This window comes from Notothenia rossii (genome assembly GCF_949606895.1).
Source record: "Notothenia rossii genome assembly, chromosome: 11".
In the NCBI taxonomy this organism is placed as follows: Eukaryota; Metazoa; Chordata; class Actinopteri; order Perciformes; family Nototheniidae; genus Notothenia; species Notothenia rossii.
In genome coordinates this window covers 5,355,732-5,370,073 of record NC_136910.1, presented here as the reverse complement: position 1 = coordinate 5,370,073, position 14,342 = coordinate 5,355,732, and the positions used below count along the sequence as shown (strand labels likewise).

At 40.4% G+C, this 14,342-nt stretch overlaps 1 protein-coding gene across 1 annotated transcript in view; it reads right to left on the bottom strand.

The window, feature by feature from the left end:
- snx29 (sorting nexin 29) overlaps nucleotides 1-14,342 on the bottom strand; it is a 106,570-nt gene that overhangs the window by 43,594 nt on the left and 48,634 nt on the right. The window lies entirely within an intron of this gene.

Here is a 14,342-nt window from a genome sequence, read left to right as displayed (position 1 = left end):
TAAAAGTTATTAGTTGAACTAGTTACATAACTTTTGGACTACTCTGTAACATCACCTGAGATGCACCATAAATCAAATTACTCTGTAGCGTTACTTTGTAGCGTTACCTTGTAGCGTTACCTTGTAGCGTTACCTTGTAGCGTTACCTTGTAGCCTTACTTTGTAGCCTTACTCTGTAGCTTCACTTTGTAGCCTCTGCTAGCCAATCAAACTGCGTGTATGCTGCGAGAGCCATACAGCAGGTAATTTCTATGTTCCATAAAATGGAGGAGAAAATAATCATTGCCGTAGTGAATCACCCGGTGCTCTATGATCAGTCTCTGTTCGTCTACCGGGATACAAACCGGAGGAGCCAGGCATGGAGGGAGGGGGTAGAGATAGTGGGTGAAACTGGTAGGTTTTCGCCTGTTGGGGGAGTTTATATCCAGTGTACCTCGTTTTAATATTGAATGGACAGCTAGCAGGCATAGACAGTATATATAGCTAGCATGGAATGTTTTTTGCTTTGTATGTAGGGGGCAGGAGATTCATGTGATTGGTTGTTGGTCGCGTTGCTCGCGTTGACTCCCCGAGCTTCAGACACGCCAAGCGTCAACGCACGCTGCTGTGTGGACGCTCCGTTACTCTGTAGCGTTAACTTGTAGCGTTACCTTGTAGCGTTACTTTGTAGCGTTACTTTGTAGCGTTACCTTGTAGCGTTACCTTGTAGCGTTACCTTGTAGCGTTACCTTGTAGCGTTACTTTGTAGCGTTACTTTGTAGCGTTACCTTGTAGCGTTACCTTGTAGCGTTACTTTGTAGCGTTACTTTGTAGCGTCACCTTGTAGCGTCACCTTGTAGCGTTACTTTGTAGCGTTACCTTGTAGCGTTACCTTGTAGCGTTACCTTGTAGCGTTACCTTGTAGCGTTACTTTGTAGCGTTACTTTGTAGCGTTACCTTGTAGCGTGACCTTGTAGCGTGACCTTGTAGCGTTACTTTGTAGCGTTACCTTGTAGCGTTACCTTGTAGCGTTACCTTGTAGCGTTACTTTGTAGCGTTACCTTGTATCGTTACTTTGTAGCGTCACCTTGTAGCGTCACCTTGTAGCGTCACCTTGTAGCGTCACCTTGTAGCGTCACCTTGTAGCGTTACTTTGTAGCGTTACCTTGTAGCGTTACCTTGTAGCGTTACCTTGTAGCGTTACTTTGTAGCGTTACCTTGTAGCGTTACCTTGTAGCGTTACCTTGTGGCGTTACCTTGTAGCGTTACCTTGTAGCGTTACTTTGTAGCGTTACCTTGTATCGTTACCTTGTAGCGTTACCTTGTAGCGTTACCTTGTAGCGTTACTTTGTAGCGTTACTTTGTATCCTTACTTTGTATCCTTACTCTGTATCCTTACTCTGTAGCCTTACTCTGTATCCTTACTTTGTAGCCTTACTCTGTATCCTTACTTTGTAGCCTTACTCTGTATCCTTACTTTGTATCCTTACTTTGTATCCTTACTCTGTAGCGTTACTTTATATCCTTACTTTGTATCCTTACTTTGTATCCTTACTCTGTATCCTTACTCTGTATCCTTACTTTGTATCCTTACTTTGTATCCTTACCTTGTATCCTTACTCTGTAGCGTTACTCTGTAGCGTTACTCTGTAGCGTTACTCTGTAGCTTTACTCTGTAGCGTTACTCTGTAGCGTTACTCTGTAGCGTTAGCGGAGTAACAGGGAGAGGGAGCATTGGGAGCAGAGAGGGGAAGTCAGAAGGCAGACTGAAAAATGACGCTGCAGCCCGAAATCTAATCACACGTCTGGAGGCTAAAGCAGAGATCATCTCACTCTCACTCCCTCAAAGGGACAACTCCATCACCAGACGCTTCCTGAGGGCCCAAGCGAGCTTCACCTCTCACATCCCATTCCCTCCTGCAGACATGACGCCTTTGAAGTTTTTATTGGAGGGCAGCGCGCTGATGAAGCCACACGGCAGGGCTTCACCTCAGAGACGCCTTCAAAAGAGGGGTTTATCAAGGTTCACATTTAGATGATGTGCGGGTAAAGATGTTGATGCCACATGAAAGAGACCATCAGCAGAGAAGCAACACCACAACTCAGAGCATACGTTTGATGCATTAAGTACATTCAAAAATCCACTTAACATAGATGCCATTACTACACATTATGGGCCATTTATGAATTCAGGGATTTATATCAAAACATTAATAGGCGCATACAATTATGTTAACATCTATAAGAGGTTTCAAATTCCAATAACACATTATTTATTTTTTATGAATGGGTTACAGTCTTTGTGGTCAGTTGATAGGCTTTTGTTGTGCTGTTCGAGCAATGTGTGTGTACAACTGTGTCTCCAGGCCAGTAAACAGTAAGCTATCACAGATATATTGGTTTTAGCGCGTATAAAAGCAGTTGTATTTCAGAATTTCTATAGGAGATACGACTGCCTATTTTCAGGTTCATACTTTTATATTGGGTTTCTAATGCTGTGATGTCCAAAAAACACTTTCTTCTCATACTGTCTGTCTAAATGTCCCTATAAAAGTTTTCCATTTTCCATATATCTCCCACGTTGCCTTATATTGTTGGGGAATTGTATCCTTCTCCACTAATAGGGTCTATGCTGTACATATATATTTTTTATATTGGGCTATATAAACAAAATTGATTTGATTGATTGTGTTTTTATTCATAAATTGTATCATTTTTGTCACCTTAACTTGACTTGACATTGCAGGTATATCGGATTGTATAGCATGATAATATCCAGCCTCTTATTGCGTCGTCCCCCTCCAGCCATAACGTCACAGTTTTAAACTTAGCAATTTCCACCACATGTCCATCAACAGCTAAGCATCTTGTTTAAGTGGCTCTTATCACTGAAGCACAACCTCCCCACTGTGAATCGCTCTGGATAAGAGCACTGACTTAAGTGCCTTAAAATGGAAATCGAATGTAAATGACGCTGAAGTGGATACGGTTCTGGCTCTGCAGCGTGTCAGTGAAAGCAGCCTCATCCCGAGGGTTTTTAATCTATGACTGATGGATGTAAGACCAAGACAACGATTGTAATTATCATCATCATCATAAAACATTCATCATTAACGTCATCAACGTAATACTTATCTCTTTCTGTCACCAACCAGCCATTATCATAACCATAATCACTCACACGCCGCTCACACACTCAGATTCCAACACACAAGATAATCAGCATTAAAAACCGAACATCTATCCGTCTTTGAATGCAACACACACTCCCCGCACTAGTTCAGATGAATATACATGGATGTATTATCTCATCTGCATAGCTAAAGCAGCCCATCACAATGCGTCTGAGCGCTGGCTATCAGAGCCACTCACACTGAAGTAAAGCTTCCAGAAGTGTCCGCGGCTAACCCCGACCATACCCAATGGCTAATATAGAAATTAAAGGTGCTAACACATTTCCCATATTGTATTTTCCCCGGGATGGGCGGCAGTCCGTTGCAGGCACATCGGAAAGAGTGTCAACGAGGACGTCTCAATTATTCATTGAGTGACTGATTTATGTGGTTTCATACGGTGCATATTAAAGGCTTTGGGAGGCACAGGGAAGATGGTTTTATGTAACTGCTATTAATTGGGACCTTCTATGATTTTTTTCTGATCTCCCAGTATGCAAACAGCTACATTTAAAGGTAATGGACTATGCATGAAGTCAAGCATATGCAGAAAAGATAATACTTTTTAAAAATGCAGAGAACCCCGGAGCACATTTGAACCTGCCTCTTGATGCCGTTCAGTTCTATAGAAATAGAGATGAAGTTTGAAGGGCATATAGAGGGAAATAATGTGGAGAGTTACAAAGACATTTTATGGTCTTATTTGCATAATTAAAACCTGTGAGAATTTTGCAGTTAGCTTCTGACTTTATGTGGAAATTAAACGCTTAACTTTTTACTGATCAAATAGAAGTGCTCATTTGGAATATATGCACACACGTCTCTCAATGCATATATAAAACAGATGGTGAGTGGATCAGAGGGGCTGGTTTTCAAGATTGCCATGCTGCTATTTCTACATTTACACTCTTTATTTACTCTGCATTGCGTAAGGGATTAATACTTAAATGTCTTTTTTTGGCGTGCATTAATGGACAAAACAGCTCTTTGTAGTAAACAGTTCTTAAAGGGGAAATACTTTGCTAATTTTCAGGTAATATATCAGTCTGTAGTGTCTCTACTTTAAAGAGTCCTCTCCAGCTGATGTTCAGGTGTATATCAGTATGTAGTGTCTCTACTTTAAAGAGTCCTCTCCTGCTGATGTCCAGGTGTATATCAGTATGTAGTGTCTCTACTTTAAAGAGTCCTCTCCAGCTGATGTTCAGGTGTATGTCAGTATGTAGTGTATCTACTTTAAAGAGTCCTCTCCTGCTGATGTTCAGGTGTATATCAGTATGCAGTGTATCTACTTTAAAGAGTCCTCTCCTGCTGATGTTCAGGTGTATATCAGTATGTAGTGTCTCTACTTTAAAGAGTCCTCTCCTGCTGATGTTCAGGTGTATATCAGTATGTAGTGTCTCTACTTTAAAGAGTCCTCTCCTGCTGATGTTCAGGTGTATATCAGTATGTAGTGTCTCTACTTTAAAGAGTCCTCTCCTGCTGATGTTCAGGTGTATATCAGTATAAAATGTCTCTACTTTAAAGAGTCCTCTCCTGCTGATGTTCAGGTGTATATCAGTATGTAGTGTCTCTACTTTAAAGAGTCCTCTCCTGCTGATGTTCAGGTGTATATCAGTATGTAGTGTCTCTACTTTAAAGAGTCCTCTCCTGCTGGTGTTCAGGTGTATATCAGTATGAAGTGTCTCTACATGTCTCCATGCTTTAAAGTTCAAAAAGCTCTTTATTTTTCTCGTACTGCCTGTGCTGCAGCACCTCTTTTCACCCTCTGTCTGAAACCAGAGCCCAGTCTGCTCTGATTGGTTAGCTGGCCGGCTCTGTTGTGATTGGTCAACTGTAGGGATGTAACGATATATCGAATATCGCGGTTAATAAATGTCTCCATACCGCCGTGAGACTGAAAAAAAAAATGCACCGCGATTTTTTTAAATTTTTTTCTTTTAAAGCTTTATTCTACTAGATGGTCCCATTGAGATCATCAATCTCTTTTTTAAGGGAGACCTGTCCAACATGGCAGCAAGTAGGTTACAACATGAACATAAAACAACAGACAACACAAAAGGACATGGTATCTACAGGGCTACATGTACATACCTAGAGACATTGACAAGTACCAACAGTATATTTATATCTGGCCCTGTCAATAAGCCTCACCTTCTTGGCAACAACTGTATTGTTTTTGAAGTGGTGTAGAGACAATGCACAGTTTGACCCACTGCTGTCACCCATGGCCAAAGCATATCTCTCTGTCAACATCAGTACCAAGCAAGAGAGTTTTTTCCACAGCGCGGGATATTGTAAACGCCCAGACATCCCAGCTTCTAACTGGAAATGTGGACATGCTCATATTCCTAAAAGATGACCTTGATGATGCTGAGGGAGTGAGTTAGAGTTGAGTTACTTGAAAAACTAAAGTGAAACTTGATTTATTCTATTGCAGGGTCTGATTATTATATTGTTGACACTTTAAAATACTACTATCCTACTAAAATGCTGTACAAATCAGATTTATTATTTAATAAAGGGAAAAAAATTCAAGTTACATTTTTTTTTTTAAACGTATCGCGATATCATCGTACCGTGAGTTTTTGGTATCGTTACATCCCTAGTCAACTGCTTAGAGATGTCCCGCTCCTTAGTCTATCAGCACCTCAGCCTTTACAGAACAACACACAGTTACATTTCTCAAAATATGTGTGATTTATTATTGTCAATCAGCACTTTTTGCCCTGGAACTCATCCTCTTAAAGCAACTACACCCTCCCAACCTGTCCAAGAATGGAACATAATTAGGAGTAGATTGGAACAAATGGCAGAGAGCACAAAGAAGAAAATTGGGTGAAAAGAGGAAAGACTGATTGATAAAAAAGGAACAAGGGTGAATGAAGAAAAGGAGAGGAAAGTAGCAAGGTTAGAGAGATGGATGATGATGATGATGATGAGCGGATAAACCCGTGAAAGGAGCAGCGAACACGATGAGTTTGTTGGACCAAAACTCTTAAATAACATTTGGATCTGTCGCCAGCCGAGTCATTAAGGAGGAAAAGATCAAGGTGACTTTTTTCTTTCCACTTCATGAGGCCACTACATCACTGGCATGTTAGCAGTGTGTATGTGTAGCCTCTTTTCCACAGGCAGAAACAAACTGTTACATTTGGCTTTTGTTTTACGAGAGAAAGGTTAAAAATCTGCATTTATTCCCAAAACAATTACTCAGTAGCAGGAATGATAGTATTTATCAGCTAAAAATCCAATTGACGTCCAACATATGCTAATGTTTCCACTTCTTTGGCACAAGTCTTTGTGATGCAGGTTAAAAATAATATATCATAATTAAAAAGAACTTGGATTTGGGCAAATATTACAATGTATTAATGGAGAAAACATCCATTTAATAAGTTATACTCAAACTGAAAAACTCCAGTCAGACAATAGTAACTGTACTTCCTAACGGCCCGTCCACACAGCGGCTTTGGAAAAATCTTGAAAATCTTGGAGGTGGGCGTGTCTGAAAGCTTGGGGATTTTTTGCAAGCAACGCGACCAACAACCAATCACATGAATGTCCCGCCCCCGGCATACAAAGCAAAAAAAAACGGGGATTTTATGCGAGCAATATATATATATATAAACTCCCCAAACAGGCGAAAACCTACCACCTCCCTCCATGCCTGGTTCCTCCGGTTCGTATCCCGGTAAATAGTTCTGGTCGTAAAGAACCGGGTGATTTGCTACCGTAATTTCTCGTTTGGAATATGAGGAAATGAACTGTGGTATGTCTCTCCCAGCTTGCACGCGATTTGATTGGCTAGCGCTTGTACTGTCAGATTTACATAAACGGGATTTGATTGGCTGACGCTTCCAGCTCAGCTTCAAAAGTTGAACATTGCTCAACTTTTGAATCCTGGAAATCCTGGAAATCTTCGCTTTGTTTCCCCACAATGCGGTTCGGCGAAAAGCGAGGCAAAGTGACGTCACCCCATTCAAAGTCAATGGGCAGAGAAGCGTTGGAAGATTTTTTTAACGCTGCTGTGTAGACGGGCCGTAATCATCGTCTCACGCACTTTATTCAAACTCAACAGAAACAAAGAAATGCTCATTAAAACCCTGTTCCAACAAACACCAACTCTTGTTTTGTTCTAGAGTTTGTAGGAACAAAAGATTACTATAAAACTAACTCTGCCTGCAGGTGCATTCATGACCTTGAATCTGACACAAAGGACTTAACAATAGCAAAGGCATACTCGTCTATTTGTATTTGAAAATCACTCTTTTTTGCATTTAAAAAAATCTGAAATATACGTCATAATTCAGAGGGGGGAGGGTACATGTGTGTGTTATTATCAAGCCTTTAAAAGCTCTTAATAATATAGCAGTTTTCCCTCTTCTTGTGTAAACTAAGCAGTGAAGATATCACTTGTTATTGACGCCTTAAATCAGCATTTAGCAGGAGATCAAACTTCACGCAACTTGTGAATTTATTCAAAGACGGTATAATAGAATGCACAACTACAGATAAGTCAATCCATAATCAAAATTAACTGGGTTTCTTCTTTGTTAGCAAACAGAACTTTATCATAGCTTTGACGGTGTCAGTTAAAGTACAAATTGTGTTTCCCCCCCGCTGCTGTAACTCCACAGGTATGACACCGAGTAATCAACGACCTGAAAACTCCCGTCAGACAGCAGCGCAGCGGCAGCCTCTCAGCGGGGGTGCCCTTCACTGTCTGACGAGACAAATGTAAAACACCTTGAGCCAAATATCAGGATGAAGGAGAAGAGCCTCCGAACTTCAGACACTAACTAAGAACTTTCACGGACTTCATTGGCACACGCTGCTCTTCTGAAATACGATGGATGAACGATAACAGATTTGAAAAGTCAACATCTGGTGGTTGGGATGTGCCAATTGTTGTACAATGACAACCGGGGGCCTTACAGGGCTGAGAAGTGAATGTGATTTGATAGTTTGTTTGATTGCAGCAAATTTCAACCAATGCTATTGTGGCCACACACACACCCCCCCACACCCACACACACCCACCCACACACCCACCCACACGATTGACTTCAGTGTGACCTTACCAAATCATGGGCCCGTTTATCTCCCATTTGATGGATCATATTCTTTGGTTTATGGACTGTCTTTTCTTGTGTCCATTTTGGCCGCCCTTCCAATCTAGATATCATAATGTCATGGATTTTATTTGCAACACACACACACACACACACACACACACACACACACACACACACACACACACACACACACACACACACACACACACACACACACACACACACCCCCCACCCCACCCCCCCCCCCCCCCCCCCCCCCCCCCCCCCTCCTCATCCTCTGACTGATGCTCTTTCACGAGCACAAAGCCAGTCCTAAATCACAGGTAATGAAAACACAGACCGTCCTGGCAGCACCAAACGAGTGCTTGTGTTTGTTGGCGGTGCAATGGATGCTTCTTTACCTCCTCCAGTGATAGCCTCTATTGTTGGCGTTTGTGTGGGAGGGAGGCACTGATTTGCCACGGCCGATATAATGCTCTCACGATGAGTTCAGAAGGGGAGAAGAGGTACAGAGGCTCGGAGTGACACAAAGGGCAAAAGCCGCCTGATAATGGAGCCCATCCATCAGTCTCTCACTCTCCATATCTGTCTGTCTCACGTCAGCCATCCCAGCAGCCGTACTTCTGATGGAAGTCATTTCAGAAAAGCTGGGAGAGGAAAGTGGCTCTGAAGAAATGCAAAGAGAGGAAATGGAGTACAAGCAGTGATAGCGGTGCCATTATGGCGTGCAATCTGGCAGGAGGGAAAGAGAGGGAAGTAGGAAGCAGACATTAAGGCCAGGGATGGGAGGGTAACTTTAAAAATGTAATCCGTTACAATAACTAGTTACATGTCAAAAAATGTAATCAGTAACGTAATCTGAGTAATAGACCTGATATTTTTCCGTTACTTTTGGATTAATAAAGTGTAAACATTGACCTCGTTACAGCAGGAAATAGCCACAGACAGCTTAATGTTACATATGTTAAAAAAAGTACTAAGTTGTGATATAATACAAAATATTTTTTTTAAAAGAAAGTAAAAAAAAAATACTTTTCAAAATACAAATCCTGTAACAGTTCTTAGGATTTAGCAGCCAGGTATACAATAATTAAAATAACAATAATAATGATAATAATAATAATAATAATAATAATAATAATAATAATAATAATAATAATAATGCATTACATTTTAATTAAAGCACTTTTACAGGTGCTCAAATCGCTCTACAATTACACATTACACATATTAGACATACGCAAATGCGGTATAGAGTGTCTTGCCCAAGGACACAACGGACCAACGCCCCTTGATCTGATGATCAACGCTCTAACCACTGTGCCAAAAGTTACACAATTTACAAAATGCAAAAAAACACACCTTGTAACGGTTCTTAGGATTTAGCAGCCAGATATAAATTATACAGTTATTAACGGCATATTGCATATATAGCACATATTGCACATAGTTGTTTGGTATTTAGCAGCAAGGGGTGATATAGTCTGTGTTGTGGTGTGTGTAGGGGAGGGGGGTCTACTAGGGGCTTCGCTGGTTGTACAGTACAGTCTGATATTTCAGTATAGACCAAATTGAAGACCAACTGACGTTCCCATTCCTAGCTCCTAAAGCAGACATTAAGGGCAGGGTTGGGAGGGTTACTTTTAAAAATGCAATGCAAATAGATACAAGAGAAAATAAATAACAATAAGATGTGTGTGTAACAGTGCGACCTTGGAAAAGAAGAAACTAAGATATTTCATATAAAAAATGTAGAAACGATAATACTTTACAAATGCTGTTTAAGCAAAAGCATATAATACATTTAATTAAAGTCAACGTTTCAGTTGATCAGTGTGCTAGTAATCTCTATTCTTTTTTGAATAACAGTAATCTGATTACTTATGTATTTAATGTAATTGAATACAGTTACCTCTCTTAGGTGGTAGTGGTGTGGGTAAATGTCTGTTTTCTGTTTTGGACAATGATTTGAAAGGGTTTATTGGTTGTTATTTAAAATATGTAACCACAAGGTTACTTTGACCTGCCTGAAATCTCCTGCTTCTGAAATCTCATTTGCTCTCCCAAAACCCTCTCTAGCCTCGGCTTCGGCTCATTGCTCTCATCGTTGGTTCAATTTTGAAAGCATATGCGTGGGTGTGGGAGAGTAAGAAAATGAGAAAAACATGGAGAAAGTTCATATGCACCGGCTGGAGGGTATTTGAAAAGAGACCCTTTCCTTCTTTTCGTGATACTCTCATGGTCTGTTGGATCGGTGTTAAATCACAGCAACAACCTCACCTTAACTACAATGACTCCCGTAACCTTGGCCATCCTTTAGCCTGTCGAAGAACAAAAGCCACTTCCACAGGGAGCCATTAAGACAAATATAGCTCAGGGAAGTTTCCAAAGCACCAGATGGGCAGCGCTTTATAGCAGCTCCAGGGCTGGACAGCAGTCTCACTGAGAGCGAGGAACGAGGCTAAATCTGAGCATCACATGGGAAATGTTCACGTTCGATGGTGGAGTCGATCAAAGAGAAGGAAACTGCAGGTGGATGCTGATTGGTGCCTGAAGCGAGTTAGATAAGTGCACACTGTAATGTACTGCACATACGTTTAACCAAACTGTTATCATTTCCAATTCATGTGAAAAGTGTAGTGTTTTCTGAGATAAGGCATTATATCAGGGATGTCAAACTCAATTTTATCAAGGGCCACATCAGCATTATGGTTGCACTCAAAGGGCCGGTTGTAACTTTAAGACTATATAAAAAGACATATATAAATGTTGAATATGTATTATATTACATAATTGCCTCTGTTTTGAATTATTATCGGATAGGGTAATAACTTCATAGTTAACTACGTCTGAAAGCAGAAGTCTGGGGCAAATAATTGCAAGTCTCTTCAGTGAGAATGTCACAATCTGATTTTAAAAGAAAAGCCAAATTCTGAAGAAGAAAAAAAAGAATTGACATCTTGAAAAAAAAATCTATTTATGAGGAAAAAAAAGGCATATTTCAAGTCCTATTCTGAGAAAAAGTCAAATTTGAGATGCATTGTGGGACATGTAGTTTATGGACAACGTGCTTCTGTAAAGTAGCATGTACAGATATTATATTCTTTGCAAGCTCTTGTGGGGCCACAGAAAATGAAGTCGCGGGCCGGATTTGGCCCCCGGGCCTTGAGTTTGACACCCCTGCATTATATGAACCCTCAAGAAGACTTTCATTTGAGTATCTTTTTCATTGTTCAGTGTTTAAAAACGTAATGTTGTTCTGAAAGGTATTACCAGAATACAAAGTAGATTTTCTTATCCAGGTATACGGAAATAACACTGTTTAACATTCTTGTGAAGGCAAATACATAAGAATGAATGCCTCTTTTATAAAAATGATATTTGATCAATATAAACCAATAAAATATTTAATTTATTTTTTAATTTGGGTTACCTTACCTGCAAAGTAAACAAAGGTATATTTCATTTTGGATTAAAGCCCTCGGCCAATACAATATCGACTAAGCCATGACAGTACATTGGGCACCAATCCAAGATGGCGGCATTGACCACAAAAAAGATGGTGTGGTCAAAAATGCCCAAATTAAGGCTTAAGAATGGAAATCCACAAACCAATGGGTGACATCATAGTTGCTATCCACTTCTTATAGACGGTCGATGTTTGACTCATCATGCAGTGTCTGCTTTTCAATGAAACACTAAAAGTGGCTTGAAGATGTGACAGGAGGGATTAAAACAATGCAACTCATTTGTCATAGTCGTGCTTCCGTCCATCGCGGAGATACTGTACTCTTATACAAAATATGTCGGACAGCTCTCAGCTCGAGCACCGCGTTGTGAATTTACATTTATTATGTATAAGGTGAGCCGAGTCCTGAGCATCAGACAGAGCTGAGGGAGAGTCACCTGTCTCCGCATAGAAACCATCACTAACGCTACGGCTGAACCTCCTGGCTACTGAGCAGATAGCAGTTTGTGTGTGTGTGTGTGTGTGTGTGTGTGTGTGTGTGTGTGTGTGTGTGTGTGTGTGTGTGTGTGTGTGTGTGTGTGTGTGTGTGCGTGCGTGCGTGCGTGCGTGCATGCGTGTGTTCTTTTGTCTGTGTGCATGTGTCTCTGTGTATTCCATCGAGTGACTGTTATGTGTTGCATCACTATGTGTGTGTGCCACAGTGTGTGTTTCTCTGTCTGTCTCACAAAGCAGAACCATGGAACTAAATGCCTGTGCCTGTGTGTGTGTGTGTGTGTGTGTGTGTGTGTGTGTGTGTGTGTGTGTGTGTGTGTGTGTGTGTGTGTGTGTGTAAACCTTGTTAAAGTGACAGACACAGTAAAACAGCCACAGAGGGAATGAGTGGCTGTTGTTGACTTTGCTCCATAGCTTGACAGAAACAACGAGAAGCAGAAATTCAGTTTGATAAACCGCTCTCAAGTTCACTTCCCAACACCTCAACACTTCCAAAGGTGCTTTACACAAGTGGAGCTGTGCTAAGGTGTGAATACCATATGTTCTATTAAAGAGGCCCTATTATTTGTGTGCATGTAAATGGTCTGCAAAGGCTAAAATCCTTGTGTTCCCTCCATAGGCAGTTTCTCTTCCACACTCTCACATGCTACATGTCCTAAGGTCTCTCATGGAAAATGGAACTTAATATCAATGAGACTGCTTTATTAAATAAAATCAATGAATCATATTTGAGCCACTCTTTGGAAAACGTCACTGGTCATCTGCAGAAAAGCAATGCAATAGTTATAATAATAATAGTTATTAAGGAAAAAAGGAATTCCACCAAACAACAAATATCCCATTATCAATGGAGGTAGAAGAAAAGTCAAAGACTACCAAAACCTAATTATGACCAAAATCGACTGGACATTGAGATGGTTGGAAACTTTGACCTCCAGGTGACGCTACAGGGAGTGTCAGAACTTAGTACACCAAACTCATAGGCATTTAAACCATTGATATATGCACCACATTTTATGGCAATCCATCAGAATTCTGTTCAGATATTGCAGTCTGGACCAAAGCAGAGTAGCGACTAACCAGCAGAGAGTAAAATCACTTTCTGCTAGCATGGCTGGAGGTTTGTCTTTGTCATGTCCACTTGAGCAGAGCTGAGTGGGAGAAATAAGGCTTGAATGCAACAATGCTAATGAACACCCATAATGAGGTATTAATGCAAACTCTCATGTTTAATTATTCCAGAGCTTGCTCATTTGTTCCTTCACTTTTTGGCTTAATGAACTTGTAACTCCATCCCTCTGTTGTTCGGCTCAACTCGAACAAATTGATCGCAAAAAACGCTTTGTTTTCATCGGCTTCCTCTGGGTAAAGTTCTCACATATATCAGTAGCAGAGGTGGGAAATAGCTTAAAGTAGTAGTTAATTTGACTTCTTACATTTGTAACCCAAATACCTGTACTTTCTACTTCTTACATGTTGAACACAAATACCTGTACTTTCTACTTCTTACATGTTGAACACAAATACCTGTACTTTCTACTTCTCACATGTTGAACCCAAATACCTGTACTTTCTACTTCTTACATGTTGAACCCAAATACCTGTACTTTCTACTTCTTACATGTTGAACACAAATACCTGTACTTTCTACTTCTTACATGTTGAACACAAATACCTGTACTTTCTACTTCTTACATGTTGAACACAAATACCTGTACTTTCTACTTCTTACATGTTGAACCCAAATACCTGTACTTTCTACTTCTCACATGTTGAACTCAAATACCTGTACTTTCTACTTCTTACATGTTGAACACAAATACCTGTACTTTCTACTTCTTACATGTTGAACACAAATACCTGTACTTTCTACTTCTCACATGTTGAACCCAAATACCTGTACTTTCTACTTCTTACATGTTGAACACAAATACCTGTACTTTCTACTTCTTACATGTTGAACCCAAATACCTGTACTTTCTACTTCTTACATGTTGAACACAAATACCTGTACTTTCTACTTCTCACATGTTGAACCCAAATACCTGTACTTTCTACTTCTTACATGTTGAACTCAAATACCTGTACTTTCTACTTCTTACATGTTGAAGTCAAATACCTGTACTTTCTACTTCTTACATGTTGAACCCAAAT